This window comes from Tamandua tetradactyla, chromosome 6, assembly GCF_023851605.1.
Source record: "Tamandua tetradactyla isolate mTamTet1 chromosome 6, mTamTet1.pri, whole genome shotgun sequence".
In the NCBI taxonomy this organism is placed as follows: Eukaryota; Metazoa; Chordata; class Mammalia; order Pilosa; family Myrmecophagidae; genus Tamandua; species Tamandua tetradactyla.
The window spans coordinates 134,377,287-134,391,083 of NC_135332.1; the positions used below are offsets into that span (position 1 = coordinate 134,377,287).

The 13,797-nt window shown below is 38.9% G+C and overlaps 1 protein-coding gene across 1 annotated transcript in view; it reads right to left on the minus strand.

Annotated features, from left to right (window-relative positions):
- The window catches only part of C6H8orf88 (chromosome 6 C8orf88 homolog), an 80,202-nt gene extending 68,753 nt beyond the window's left edge, over positions 1-11,449 (minus strand). Inside the window, 1 exon segment of the mRNA XM_077167171.1 lies at positions 11,291-11,449. The gene's annotated coding sequence lies outside the window, so the exon portion shown is untranslated.
- Positions 11,450-13,797: the final 2,348 nt, after the last annotated feature.

The window sequence follows — 13,797 nt, forward strand, 5'->3', positions numbered from 1 at the left end:
GATTTCTCAGCAGAAACCATGGAAGCTAGAAGACAGTGGGATGATATATTTAAATTACTAAAAGAGAAAAACTGCCAACCAAGACTCCTATATCCAGCAAAATTATCCTTCAAAAATGAGGGAGAAATTAAAACATTTTCAGACAAAAAGTCACTGAGAGAATTTGTGACCAAGAGACCAGCTCTGCAAGAAATACTAAAGGGAGCACTAGAGTCAGATACAAAAAGACAGAAGAGAGAGATATGGAAAAGAGTGTAGAAAGAAGGAAAATCAGATATGATATATATAATACAAAAGGCAAAATGTTAGAGGAAAATATTATCCAAACAGTAATAACACTAAATGTCAATGGACTGAATTCCCCAATCAAAAGTCATAGATTGGCAGAATGGATTAAAAAACAGGATCCTTCTATATGCTGTCTACAGGAAACACATCTTAGACCCAAAGATAAACATAGGTTGAAAGTGAAAGGTTGGGAAAAGATATTTCATGCAAATAACAACCAGAAAAGAGCAGGAGTGGCTACACTAATATCCAACAAATTAGACTTCAAATGTAAAGCAGTTAAAAGAGACAAAGAAGGACACTATATACTAATAAAAGGAACAATTAAACAAGAAGACATAACAATCATAAATATTTACGCACCGAACCAGAATGCCCCAAAATACGTGAGGAATACACTGCAAACACTGAAAAGGGAAATAGATTCATATACCATAACAGTTGGAGACTTCAATTCACCACTCTCATCAATGGACAGAACATCTAGACAGAGGATCAATAAAGAAATAGAGAATCTGAATATTACCATAAATGAGCTAGACTTAACAGACATTTATAGGACATTACATCCCACAACAGCAGGATACACCTTTTTCTCAAGTGCTCATGGATCATTCTCAAAGACAGACCATATGCTGGGTCACAAAGCAAGTCTTAACAAATTTAAAAAGATTGAAATCATACACAACACTTTCTCGGATCATAAAGGAATGAAGTTGGAAATCAATAATAGGCGGAGTGCCAGAAAATTCACAAATACGTGGAGGCTCAACAACACACTCCTAAACAACGACTGGGTCAAAGAAGAAATTGCTAGAGAAATTAGCAAATACCTCGAGGCGAATGAAAATGAAAACACAACATATCAAAACTTATGGGACGCAGCAAAGGCAGTGCTAAGAGGGAAATTTATTGCCCTAAATGCCTATCTCAGAAAAGAAGAAAAGGCAAAAATTCCGGAATTAACTATCCATTTGGAAGAACTGGAGAAAGAACAGCAAACTAATCCCAAAGCAAGCAAAAGGAAAGAAATAACAAAGATTAGAGCAGAAATAAATGAAATTGAAAACATGAAAACAATCGAGAAAATCAATAAGGCCAGAAGTTGGTTCTATGAGAAAATCAATAAGATTGATGGGCCCTTAGCAAGATTGACAAAAAGAAGAAGAGAGAGGATGCAAATAAATAAGATCAGAAATGGAAGAGGAGACATAACTACTGACCTCACAGAAATAAAGGAGGTAATAACAGGATACTATGAACAACTTTACACTAATAAATACAACAATTTAGAGGAAATGGACGGGTTCCTGGAAAGACATGAACAACCAACTTTGACTCAAGAAGACAGAGATGACCTCAACAAACGAATCACAAGTAAAGAAATTGAATCAGTCATTCAAAAGCTTCCTAAAAAGAAAAGTCCAGGACCAGACAGCTTCACATCTGAATTCTATCAAACATTCCAGAAAGAATTAGTACCAACTCTCCTCAAACTCTTCAAAAAAATCGAAGCGGAGGGAAAACTACCTAATTCATTCTATGAAGCCAACATCACCCTCATACCAAAACCAGGCAAAGATATTACAAAAAAAGAAAACTACAGGCCAATCTCTCTAAGGAATATAGATGCAAAAATCCTCAATAAAATTCTAGCAAATTGTATCCAATAACACATTAAAAGAATTATACATCATGACCAAGTAGGATTCATCCCAGGTATGCAAGGATGGTTCAACATAAGAAAATCAATTAATGTAATACACCATATCAACAAATCAAAGCAGAAAAATCACATGATCATCTCAATTGATGCAGAGAAGGCATTTGACAAGATTCAACATCCTTTCCTGTTGAAAACACTTCAAAGGATAGGAATACAAGGGAACTTCCTTAAAATGATAGAGGGAATATATGAAAAACCCACAGCTAATATCATCCTCAATGGGGAAAAATTGAAAACTTTCCCCCTAAGATCAGGAACAAGACAAGGATGTCCACTATCACCACTATTATTCAACATTGTGTTGGAGGTTCTAGCCAGAGCAATTAGACAAGAAAAAGAAATACAAGGCATCAAAATTGGAAAGGAAGAAGTAAAACTATCACTGTTTGCAGATGATATGATACTATACGTTGAAAACCCTGAAAAATCCACAGCAAAACTACTAGAGCTAATAAATGAGTACAGCAAAGTAGCAGGTTACAAGATCAACATTCAAAAATCTGTAGCATTTCTATACACTAGCAGTGAACAAGCGGAGGGGGAAATCAAGAAACGAATCCCATTTACAATTGCAACTAAAAGAATAAAATACCTAGGAATAAATTTAACTAAAGAGACAAAAAAACCTATATAAAGAAAACTACAAAAAACTGCTAAAAGAAATCACAGAAGACCTAAATAGATGGAAGGCATACCGTGTTCATGGATTGGAAGACTAAATATAGTTAAGATGTCAATCCTACCTAAATTGATCTACAGATTCAATGCAATACCAATCAAAATCCCAACAACTTATTTTGCAGAAATAGAAAAACCAATAAGCAAATTTATCTGGAAGGGCAGGGTGCCCCGAATTGCTAAAAACATCTTGAGGAAAAAAAACGAAGCTGGAGGTCTTGCACTGCCTGACTTTAAGGCATATTATGAAGCCACAGTGGTCAAAACAGCATGGTATTGGCATAAAGATAGATATATCGACCAATGGAATCGAATAGAGTGCTCAGATATAGACCCTCTCATCTATGGACATTTGATCTTTGATAAGGCAGTCAAGCCAACTCACCTGGGACAGAACAGTCTCTTCAATAAATGGTGCCTAGAGAACTGGATATCCATATGCAAAAGAATGAAAGAAGACCCATATCTCACACCCTACACAAAAGTTAACTCAAAATGGATCAAAGATCTAAACATTAGGTCTAAGACCATAAAACAGTTAGAGGAAAAGGTAGGGAGATATCTTATGAATCTTACAATTGGAGGCGGTTTTATGGACCTTAAACCTAAAGCAAGAGCACTGAAGAAGGAAATAAATAAATGGGAACTCCTCAAAATTAAACACTTTTGTGCATCAAAGAACTTCATCAAGAAAGTAGAAAGACAGCCTACACAATGGGAATCAATATTTGGAAACGACATATCAGATAAAGGTCTAGTATCCAGAATTTATAATGAGATTGTTCAACTCAACAACAAAAAGACAGCCAACCCAATTACAAAATGGGAAAAAGACTTGAATAGACACCTCTCAGAGGAGGAAATACAAATGGCCAAAAGGCACATGAAGAGATGCTCAATGTCCCTGGCCATTAGAGAAATGCAAATCAAAACCACAATGAGATATCATCTCACACCCACCAGAATGGCCATTATCAACAAAACAGAAAATGACAAGTGCTGGAGAGGATGCGGTGAAAGAGGCACACTTATCCACTGTTGGTGGGAATGTCAAATGGTGCAACCACTGTGGAAGGCAGTTTGGCGGTTCCTCAATAAGCTGAATATAGAATTGCCATACGACCCAGCAATACCATTGCTGGGAATGTACTCAAAGGAATTAAGGGCAAAAACTCAAACGGACATTTGCACACCAATGTTTATAGCAGCGTTATTTACAATTGCAAAGAGATGGAAACAGCCAAAATGTCCATCAACAGACGAGTGGCTAAACAAACTGTGGTATATACATACGATGGAATATTATGCAGCTTTAAGGCAGGATAAACTTATGAAGCATGTAATAACATGGATGGACCTAGAGAACATTATGCTGAGTGAGTCTAGCCAAAAACTAAAAGACAAATACTGTATGGTCCCAATGATGTGAATCGACACTCGAGAATAAACTTGGAATATGTCATTGGTAACAGAGTTCAGCAGGAGTTAGAAACAGGGTAAGATAATGGGTAATTGGAGCTGATGGGATACAGACTGTGCAATAGGACTAGATACAAAAACTCAAAAATGGACAGCACAATAATACCTAATTGTAAAGTAATCATGTTAAAACACTGAATGAAGCTGCATCCGAGGTATAGGTTTTTGTTTTGTTTTGTTTTGTTCTTACTATTATTACTTTTATTTTTTTTCTCTATATTAACATTCTATATCTTTTTCGGTTATATTGCTAGTTCTTCTAAACCGATGCAAATGTACTAAGAAACGATGATCATGCATCTATGTGATGATGTTAAGAATTACTGATTGCATATGTAGAATGGTATGATTTCTAAAAAAAAAAAAAAAAAAAAATGGACAGCACAATACTACCTAATTGTATGGTAATTATGTTATAACACTGAATGAAGCTGCATCTGAGCTATAGTTTTTTGGGTTTTTTTCTTATATATTTTTGTATTTTTTATTTTTATTTTTATTTTTTCTCTATATTATCATTTTATTTCTTTTTCTGTTGTCTTGCTATTTCTTTTTCTAAATCGATGCATATGTACTAAGAAATGATGATCATACATCTATGGGATGATATTAAGAATTACTGATTGCATATGTAGAATGGAATGATTTCTAAATGTTGTGTTAGTTAATTTTTTTAATTAATAAAAAAAAGGTGATATCCATAAAAAAAAAGCCTACTTTTTTGGATTTTAATACAGCCTCCTCAGTTACCATTTGTTTGCTACTTACATGGTATATTATTTCCATCCTTTCCTTGTCACCTTGCTTGCATATTTACCTTTAAGGTGTGTCTCTTGCAGATGGCATATAGTTAGGTCTTGTTTTTTCAATCCATTTCTCCAATCTCTGCTTGTTCACTTGATTGTTTAATCCCTATATATTTAAAGTTACTACTGATATTATACGTCCTTCTTCTACATTTGGCTAATTATCCTTTTTAATTCTTATGCCTTTTTTGTCCCTTATCTTCATTAAAGCTACTTTTATATTTAAAAAAAAAAAAATCTTTAGCCAGACTGCCTTCTTTTCTCACCTTAACTTCTAATTTACCTCTGAAGTAAGTTTTCCAGGTACTAGACAATCCAAAAGGTCTACAAAAACATGTTACACTATAAAATTAAGCACAAAGTCCCATTGTCAGGAGGAGGCTACGATCTTTCTTTCTCACCAGCTCTCAAAACTCTTTAAAACAAGAGGCTAAGAGATTGGGAGGAAAGCTAACATATCAGATAGGAACACCCTTCGTGACTGGAGCTATTATTGCAGAGGCCACTCAGAAAATGGGATGTAACTCCTTGTTAATTATGTACCCCAGATAAAAAAACATGTTCTTAAACTTCATTCACTCCTGTGAGTGTGAACTCATTGTAAATAAGATCGTTTGAAAATGTCACATTTATTTAAGGTGTGACATATATGAATAAGGTGGGGTCTTAACCCTATTTCTGGGGGCTTAATCAAGAGAAAGCCACATGGAAGAGAAGGAGCTTGAAATCAACAGAACCTGGGAGAGAAGGGAGATAGATTTCCTATCTCAATGCCATGTGATAGGAAAGCCAAGGAATCTACTGACTCTGGAAAGAAGCAAGCTTTCTAACTCCTGAAACTGTAAGCCAATAAATTCATGTTGTTATGCCAATCCATTTTATGGTATTTGTCATAGCAGCCAGGAAACCAAAATACTCCTGCTGCATTTCCCGAAATAAAGAGGAATGTAGGCAATCTTACCAAAATCACCATCATCATCACAGGAAAGCTACAGGAACTCCAGTGAGCAGTCCTTTAAAATTGTCTGGCACTAAACAGGATTCTGCCTTCCTAAGGGGACTCTTGTGGAATGACTGGAAGAAACTTTTCTGCATCTGCTCCCCAAAACTTCTCTGTCTATGCCATCACCAAAAATATTCACACCACAAACTGGAAAATCAATCTGATTGCCATGGCCATCCTTACTGCACCATCTAAGGGTGCTTTGGGCCCAATATCCTAAAATCTTGACTGGCTCCCTCCAAATTTCAAATCTTGATTTTATTCCCTTAATCAACCTTTAATATTTTTTCTTTTTGTTATATTCCTAGGCATCGTTCTTGTTATGTGCCTGATCTCCAATATCTGCCAACAACTGTCAATCTGAAAACATGTTCAACATAAGATACAGCTAGTACTTCAAGGCCAATAAGAATATGATGGTTCAATGCACTCTGAAAACTATTTGGACCATCCTTCACCGCACAATGACTCGCATTCCATCCTTTATGGAGTTTAAGGAAAGATTTTGTCATTCTTAAACCACAAGGTAGACTGACTAAATACATACAAATGTTCATTTCTTACCCTCTGCTTTGGAATAAGTGAACTTTAGTCAGGCTTCTCTCCTCCTCCTCCTCCCCACAGGTCTCTAAACTTTGGCTTGCCTGGAAGTTTAAACAAGCACTAAAGCACTGAGGTATAGAACACCTCCTCAGCTTCTGAGAAATCAGCCAACCACAGAAAGAAACATTTCTTGTTGAAGTACCTTGGTTTTGCCACCTGCTTTAACCCTACCTCATACCCTACCCTCTTATGTCATGCCCTGTGTCTCCAACAAAGCTCCTACTAGCCCTTCTTACCTCTCCCCATAAAGCAAAAGCCCTTTATGTTTGATTTTGAGACGTCTGCAGATTTCTTAGATCAGTGTTCCCTCTATTGCAAGTCTTTTTGAATAAAGTCTTTTCTTATCTAAGTCAGAATTTGGTTTTGCCATCCTCTACACACACTCCTGCTTTAAAAATTTCAGTTTTGCATCATCTATAGGGTTATTTTAACAGAAATAAATAGAAGACAACATCCATGCGCTGTGCATTGCAAACCATTTATCATTGTTATATTATTCAATTTTCAAAACGACTCTATAAACGCAGTACTATTAAAGCTCAGATCAGCCAGGACTGACATCATGGCTTCACTACCTAGCTATATAACTGTATAGATAACAATAGAATCTATTCATGGGTTTGATATGAAAACTAAATCAAATAATCTGTATTAAGCACTTAGCACAAAGCCTAGTACGTAATGAGTTTTCAATCAATGTTAAGTTATTATTGTTATTATCCCTGTGTTACAAATGAGGTTTAGAGAATTTAGGTAACTTGCCTAAGGTCATGAGTCTAGGAAGTGATGGATATATCAATGCCCATGCCTCTGGCCTACATTCTACTATCTAAATAACCCAAATCCTTCTATTTTTTATCACACACACAGGCAGTGCTGTCAAAGTTCTGGTTAAGTACCCCTCTCTGTGTTTACAGAGCATCCTATCCTCCTCCAGCACGGTACTTATCACACTACATGCAATTAGCTATTACCTGTCTATTCTATTAACCAGTCTATCAAATTACAGCTCTATCACACAACTATATATCTAGGGTCTGGAACAGTATGTAGTACACAGCAATTATTCAATACGAATTAAGAAATGTCATTTTGTTTCATCATATATCTGGTACATTCAGGTACTTTGGAGAATCCTCATTCTCCCTGCTTCTCCTCTCCCAAACTGCTATTGATCCTTCAATACTAAGAACCAGCCTCTGCTATTTCCTTGGGAAAATTTCCAAATGTCTCAACAAATAAAGTTACATGAAATAGTTAACACAAAGTTCTCTAGCTCCTAACAAACAGTTGCTAGTAAGAAAAAAAATTTCTCTTTTCTCGCCTTCCTCCTCCACTGGCACCTACTTTATTTTGTCTATTCATTTTTCTAAAATGTATCATAGTAAATATATTATATGCATATTTTATTAGACTATGAGTTAAAGCCCCCCCCAAATAGATCTTATTTATCTTTGTACCCTCATGCCTACAATACAATTAGCTTTATCAAATATACTCTAAAATTTTAAATACTAAAGGACATAGCTAAAATCTTCTGAAACTTGCATAGGGGGTATAAACTTTCCAAATTTTGATGTCTATAAAGACAAAATAAAATATAAAACCATGCAACTTTCCACCTACTCATCCCGAAACAACTGTAAACATATGGTCTTAAATTCTAAATCTAAGTGATTGTTTATCCAACTATAAAATAGGGTTATCATCTCCCTTGAAGGCCCAAAGAAATGCTTTAGTCTATGTAAAATATCTTTGGACATATATATAGTCCAAATGTTAAAATCATAAACTTATAAACAATAAAGTTAGCAATGATAATTAACACATAATACTTTTTCCTGAAATTTGGAGATGAGTCAGGCAGTACTACAGATTAACACCTACCTACACCTGTTTTATAATATGTCGTTAACCAGTATTTTATCATGGCTATCTGCAACCTTCTAAACAAAACTAATGCCATCTGTACTTGCTGGCAATACAACTTTGATGCAACAAGAAGTACAAAAAAAAACAGAAACACAAGTAGCATAAAATATATATTTCAAGCAAGTATTCATTGAATATTTTCTTTGTGGAAAGGAATATTTAATACAAGGACCCAAAAGTAATCTAACATACATTGCTTTGTTCAATTGTGTTTATCCTAGACATTTTGAGTCTCTACTATAACTTTCCATCCTGTTTCCACACAAATTTAGTGAATCAAAATATAATAGAGTATTTTGGCACACACTTCTTTGTTTTCCATTACTCAGCTGAAACTGAGTTAGTAGGCAGTAATGTCTTCCAGTTGCTGAGCAAAGCAAACCCACAGTATTCATAGGACAGATTTTCAATAGTTGGAGAGTTACAGAACTTTATTATATGATTTTGAAACACAAGTATGTAAGTAAAAAACAAAAGCTTTTTTAGAGCCACCTCCCCTTTCAATTTGTAGTAGGAAAGAAACAAGCAAGTGCCCCAATACATAAATCCACATCAGTAAAGATCAGAAAATAAAGTATCAATAACAGTACCTGCCTAATTTTAAAAAAAATCTAGATATGCCTGCATAAAGATACTGACACAGGGAATAAGTTTTGGATTACAAGGCATGTTATGTACCACCATCATGTCTTAAATAGTGTTAATGAAAAAGGTAGGTTATCTACAAGAAGTTATCATTATTATAAAATTGATACACAGGATCATAATCTAGACAGGTTTCAACAAAACTTAGTTTAGGTTAAAAAAAAAGACTTAGCTGAACTATATAAAATCAGTATGCAAAATAACTTCAATGTGAAACAAATTTTAATGGCTATCTTCACCCACTAAATGGAGAGCTCTAAAAGTTTTCCTTGAATTTGATGTAACCTACAGTAGGCATTTATGATGTCAAACTGTTACAAAGGACAGCAGTTGCAAAGGAAACAGAATCCTACCTGCCATACTGGGTAGTAATTTGGGTCTATCATAAAACAGTGTGTTAAAATGTAATGCTGTGTGATCATTTTTTTAAAAGAAAGTTTTGATCCAATGTTGCAAAAGATATACTGAGAAATTATTGTTGAATAAAGTTGGGTTTTTATTCTCAAATTCACACATATTTAACAAACCATCTTTGAAAAGGCCAAGAGGTATGAATAAAAGTATTGGCCTGGAAATCAGGAAACCTAAGTTTGCTACAATTCTACATCTAGCCATACTAACTATACTTCAGGTTCCTTTACTGCTAAAAAATAAAACTGAACTAAAGATGTATCCTAATAACTCACAAATTCTGAAATTATAAATTAGCCTTGAACTTCCTAAAATATTGTTCAATAAATACTATTCCCAAGATATACTAAAATAGTACAGTAAGATAATAAGTACATGTACTCATCAATTTGGGCACAATCTTATTATTCAGTATGTACTGTCCGTTTAAATAAAAACTGTTTTTTTAGGTATATGTAAAGAAATTAACTATGAAAATGCATATTTATCTATAAAACTCTTGCTGAATAAAATGGGATATGCTTATTATTCTCACTCCTCAGCTTACAATTTTTCTTAGAATACTAAATTAATTTTGGTATTACTATGCTTTCCTCATTTGCAAACATGGTACACTGTCTTACTAATCATAGACCACAAACTAACATAATTATGACCTGTTTTTAGAAGCTGGGTACTGTACTTAAAATCTACAACTTAAATTTCAGACTTGTGCAGAAAACGCTGTTGTGTCTGCTGCAATGAAGAAATAAGATCACACAAATGAAAGTAATAAGCTGAAAGAGGATATAAAAGAACATACATCTATCTTGACTATAATTCCCACTGCTAACCAGTTAAGATTTAATTGCAGACCATTTCCAACTTCAAAATACCACTTTACATTAAGATTCCTTAAAACCAATTGTAGTTTGTTAGTAAACAGTACATAACTGATAAACTACGTGATTAAAGAAACATAAAAGAAGTACAGAGGAGTAAGAGTAAAACCACGTATGACTTAGGTGATGAGAGACATTTTAGATTTCACAAATCAGGAAAAACTGAAACTAAAATATCAATAAGTTCTAAGTCGGGAGAGTCCCATCATATTTTTCATTTAATGCTTTCTCTTCAAAATTGACCCCCCCCCCAAAAAAAAGTGTCTGTGGAGGGAGGAGATCTATCAAAGCATTTTTCAATATGAAACAGTTTAGTATTTAGATAGAATAAAACTGTCCAGGTACCAGGTATTTGCTGGTTGCTCTAACTAATTAACTGCCCTTACCTGTAGCAGGTATTTCCTAAAATACCTGAAATGGAAAACTTCTGCCATAAATTGACGAGAAGGACACCAGGCCGAGAATGTCATCAAGCCATCCCACTATCTATCACCACGTCCCGGGACACGAGGGCGCTGTGTAAATACTAGCTTTCACGAGGGTTGTGCGAGTGCAATTCCTTCAGCTGTCTCAATCTCCCTCAGCCACCTGCCCCTCCGCTGGGTTTCTCACCTCAGCCACAACCCTTCCCTTCTCCTCATCCGATTGGCCCGCTCCCACCCCACAGTCCGGCCTGAGGACTGAATGGGGGCCTGGAATTGACTGGTCCCGACCCACCCCAGTTTCTCTCCCTCGCCTCAACTTTCCCAGCGTCTAGTCCCCGAGACGACGCCCCACCCGCCTTCTCACACCCCGAGCCCCGACTTTTGTCTCCCGGACTCGCTCTTTGGCCACCTACCGCCTCAAGATCCGGGAGGATTTCGGGGCAGCGGCCTCACCGCACTGAGCCTAGACGCGGCGGCCGAGCGTCCCGCTGCCCTTCGGGGAACGGCCCCAGCCGAGCGCCTGCTCGCTGTCCCGGGATGCGGCAGCGACGGGGGCGGGGCGAGGGCGGAGCCGACGGCTGCTCCAAAGGGCGCGAGGCGGGCGCGGGGCGGGGGCGCGAGGCGGGCGCGCGAGGCGGGCGCGGGGCGGGGGCGCGAGGCGGGCGCGGGGCGGGGCCTCGGGCACTGGGCAAGGACCGCCGCGACTCCGCGAAGCCGCAACCGTTAAGTCGGCTGCGCGCTGTTCTCTGGCTGTACAGGGAGCGCTGGTAGGTCGCGCCTCTCCCTCGAGCGTTGGGACGTGCCGAAGAAGCCACGAGTGGCCTCTTCGAGGTGCTGACAGGCTCCCCTTGGACGGGGCGCGCCTGCATGAACAGCCTTCGTGGTGACCCTGGCCTTTGGCCTTGTTTGCCTGAGGACGCGAAGGTGCGAGGCGGGTCGCCTGCGCAGGGCCGGGTCGGAGGCCCCAGTCCCCTCTGTGAGCGAGGCCCCGTCTGTGAGCGAGGCCCCCTCTGTGAGCGAGGCCGCCCCTGTGAGCGAGGCCCCTTCTGTGAGCGAGGCCCCTTCTGTGAGCGAGGCCCCTTCTGTGAGGGAGGCCCCCTCTGTGGGCGAGGCCCCGTCTGTGAGCGAGGCCGCCCCTGTGGGCGAGGCCCCTTCTGTGAGGGAGGCCCCCTCTGTGGGCGAGGCCGCCCCTGTGGGCGAGGCCCCTTCTGTGAGGGAGGCCCCCTCTGTGGGCGAGGCCCCCTCTGTGGGCGAGGCCGCCCCTGTGGGCGAGGTCCCCCCTGTGGGCGAGGCCCCCCCTGTGAGGGAGGCCCCCTCTGTGGGCGAGGCCCCCTCTGTGGGCGAGGCCCCCTCTGTGGGCGAGGCCCCCTCTGTGGGCGAGGCCCCCTCTGTAGGCGAGGCCGCTCTACGCTGAAGATGGACTCCAGTCCGGGTCAGGGTACCTTGTCCGGCCCCGACGGGGTTGGCTGGTTTCCTCCTGATGAATCTAGTACAATATTAGGGTTGTCAGGGAGTAACCGGAGAAATGGTTTACATCACACAGAATACATTCTCTCGTACGGATTGCCATCCTAGATGGAGGCAGGACATATTAAAATCAAAACCTTCCTCGGCTGAAAGGAACAAAACTAGTTGTTTTGCTTATCCAAATCCTTTATTTTCAGCCTTCACCTTTATTCTTTTACTCACTTTTCTCATTCATTTACCTTTGAGTGTCCACTCTGAAAACACAGAGCCCCAAACACAGTGCCAGGTGTGTGTGTGGGGGGGGGGCAGGGAGGGTACACAGATAGGACAGATCCTATCACAGGACTCACAGTTAAGTGGGACCTTTGGGCAAGCAGTTCTGTGGGCCCTGCTAAGTACTCTGACGGGGGAGCCCAAGAGTTAGGTTGGAAACATAATACAAGCAATGCTTGACTTGACCTTTAGGCCTAGAAGCCTCAGAGAAGTTTTCAAAACAGCGACCCAAAAGGAGAGGAGGAAATGCAAAGGGGAAAGAAAGCTTGGCCAGTATGGGGAAACTGGAGTTCAGAAAACAAAAGCCGGAAAAATGAAACAGGACTGCTGAGCGTGAATCAGATTTTGAGGCTTTTAAGTGAAGAAACATCTTTGAAGGATTTTAAACAATAAATCAAGATGAACAAAATTGAATATCTGAAAGATCATCTGATAGGGTGGAGGGTGGATTTTGGGTGGTTGTAAAAAATTGCAAAAGTAAATGGGCAACAGAAAGACATCCTTGGTGGCAATTACAGTAACTCCAGTAAGAAAGAAGGACAATGAACTAAGTTGTGAAAAACGGATAGATCTTAGATATGTTGCTGAAGTGAAATCAGTAGATTTTAGTGACAGATTGGATGTGAGGGTGAAAAAGAAGAGAATCTAGAATGACTCTAACTTAGGCAAGTGAGTGTGTGGTGATGAAGTTAAGGAATACAAGAAATAGAGTTTCTTTGGGAAGTAAAATGGATTCAGATTGGAACTTATAAAGATGAGACGTTTAAGTTGAGATGTTCGAAAGACTATTACACCCCCTACACTATATATATATATATATATATATATATATATATATATACACACACACACACATGCATACATAAATTTGTCATAGGCATATTAAAGACAAATTGTTGCATTAGGCAAGAGATGCTTATTACTTTAATCAATTTCATATTCCAGAGAGAGAAGCAGCATTTAGGAAGAGAATTCAAAAGGCAAGTGTTCTGACAACATATTCAGGAAGCTGGGCATCCTTCCCTAGATAGATCAGGATGGCACACAGGACAACTAACACTGGGCAGACACAATTGACAGCAGTTTATTGGTCACCTATACTCACAGTCTGTGGAGTAGGACATGGTACACGATGCAGGGTCACATAGGGGTTGTACTCAGTGAACCAACAGGAGCTGTG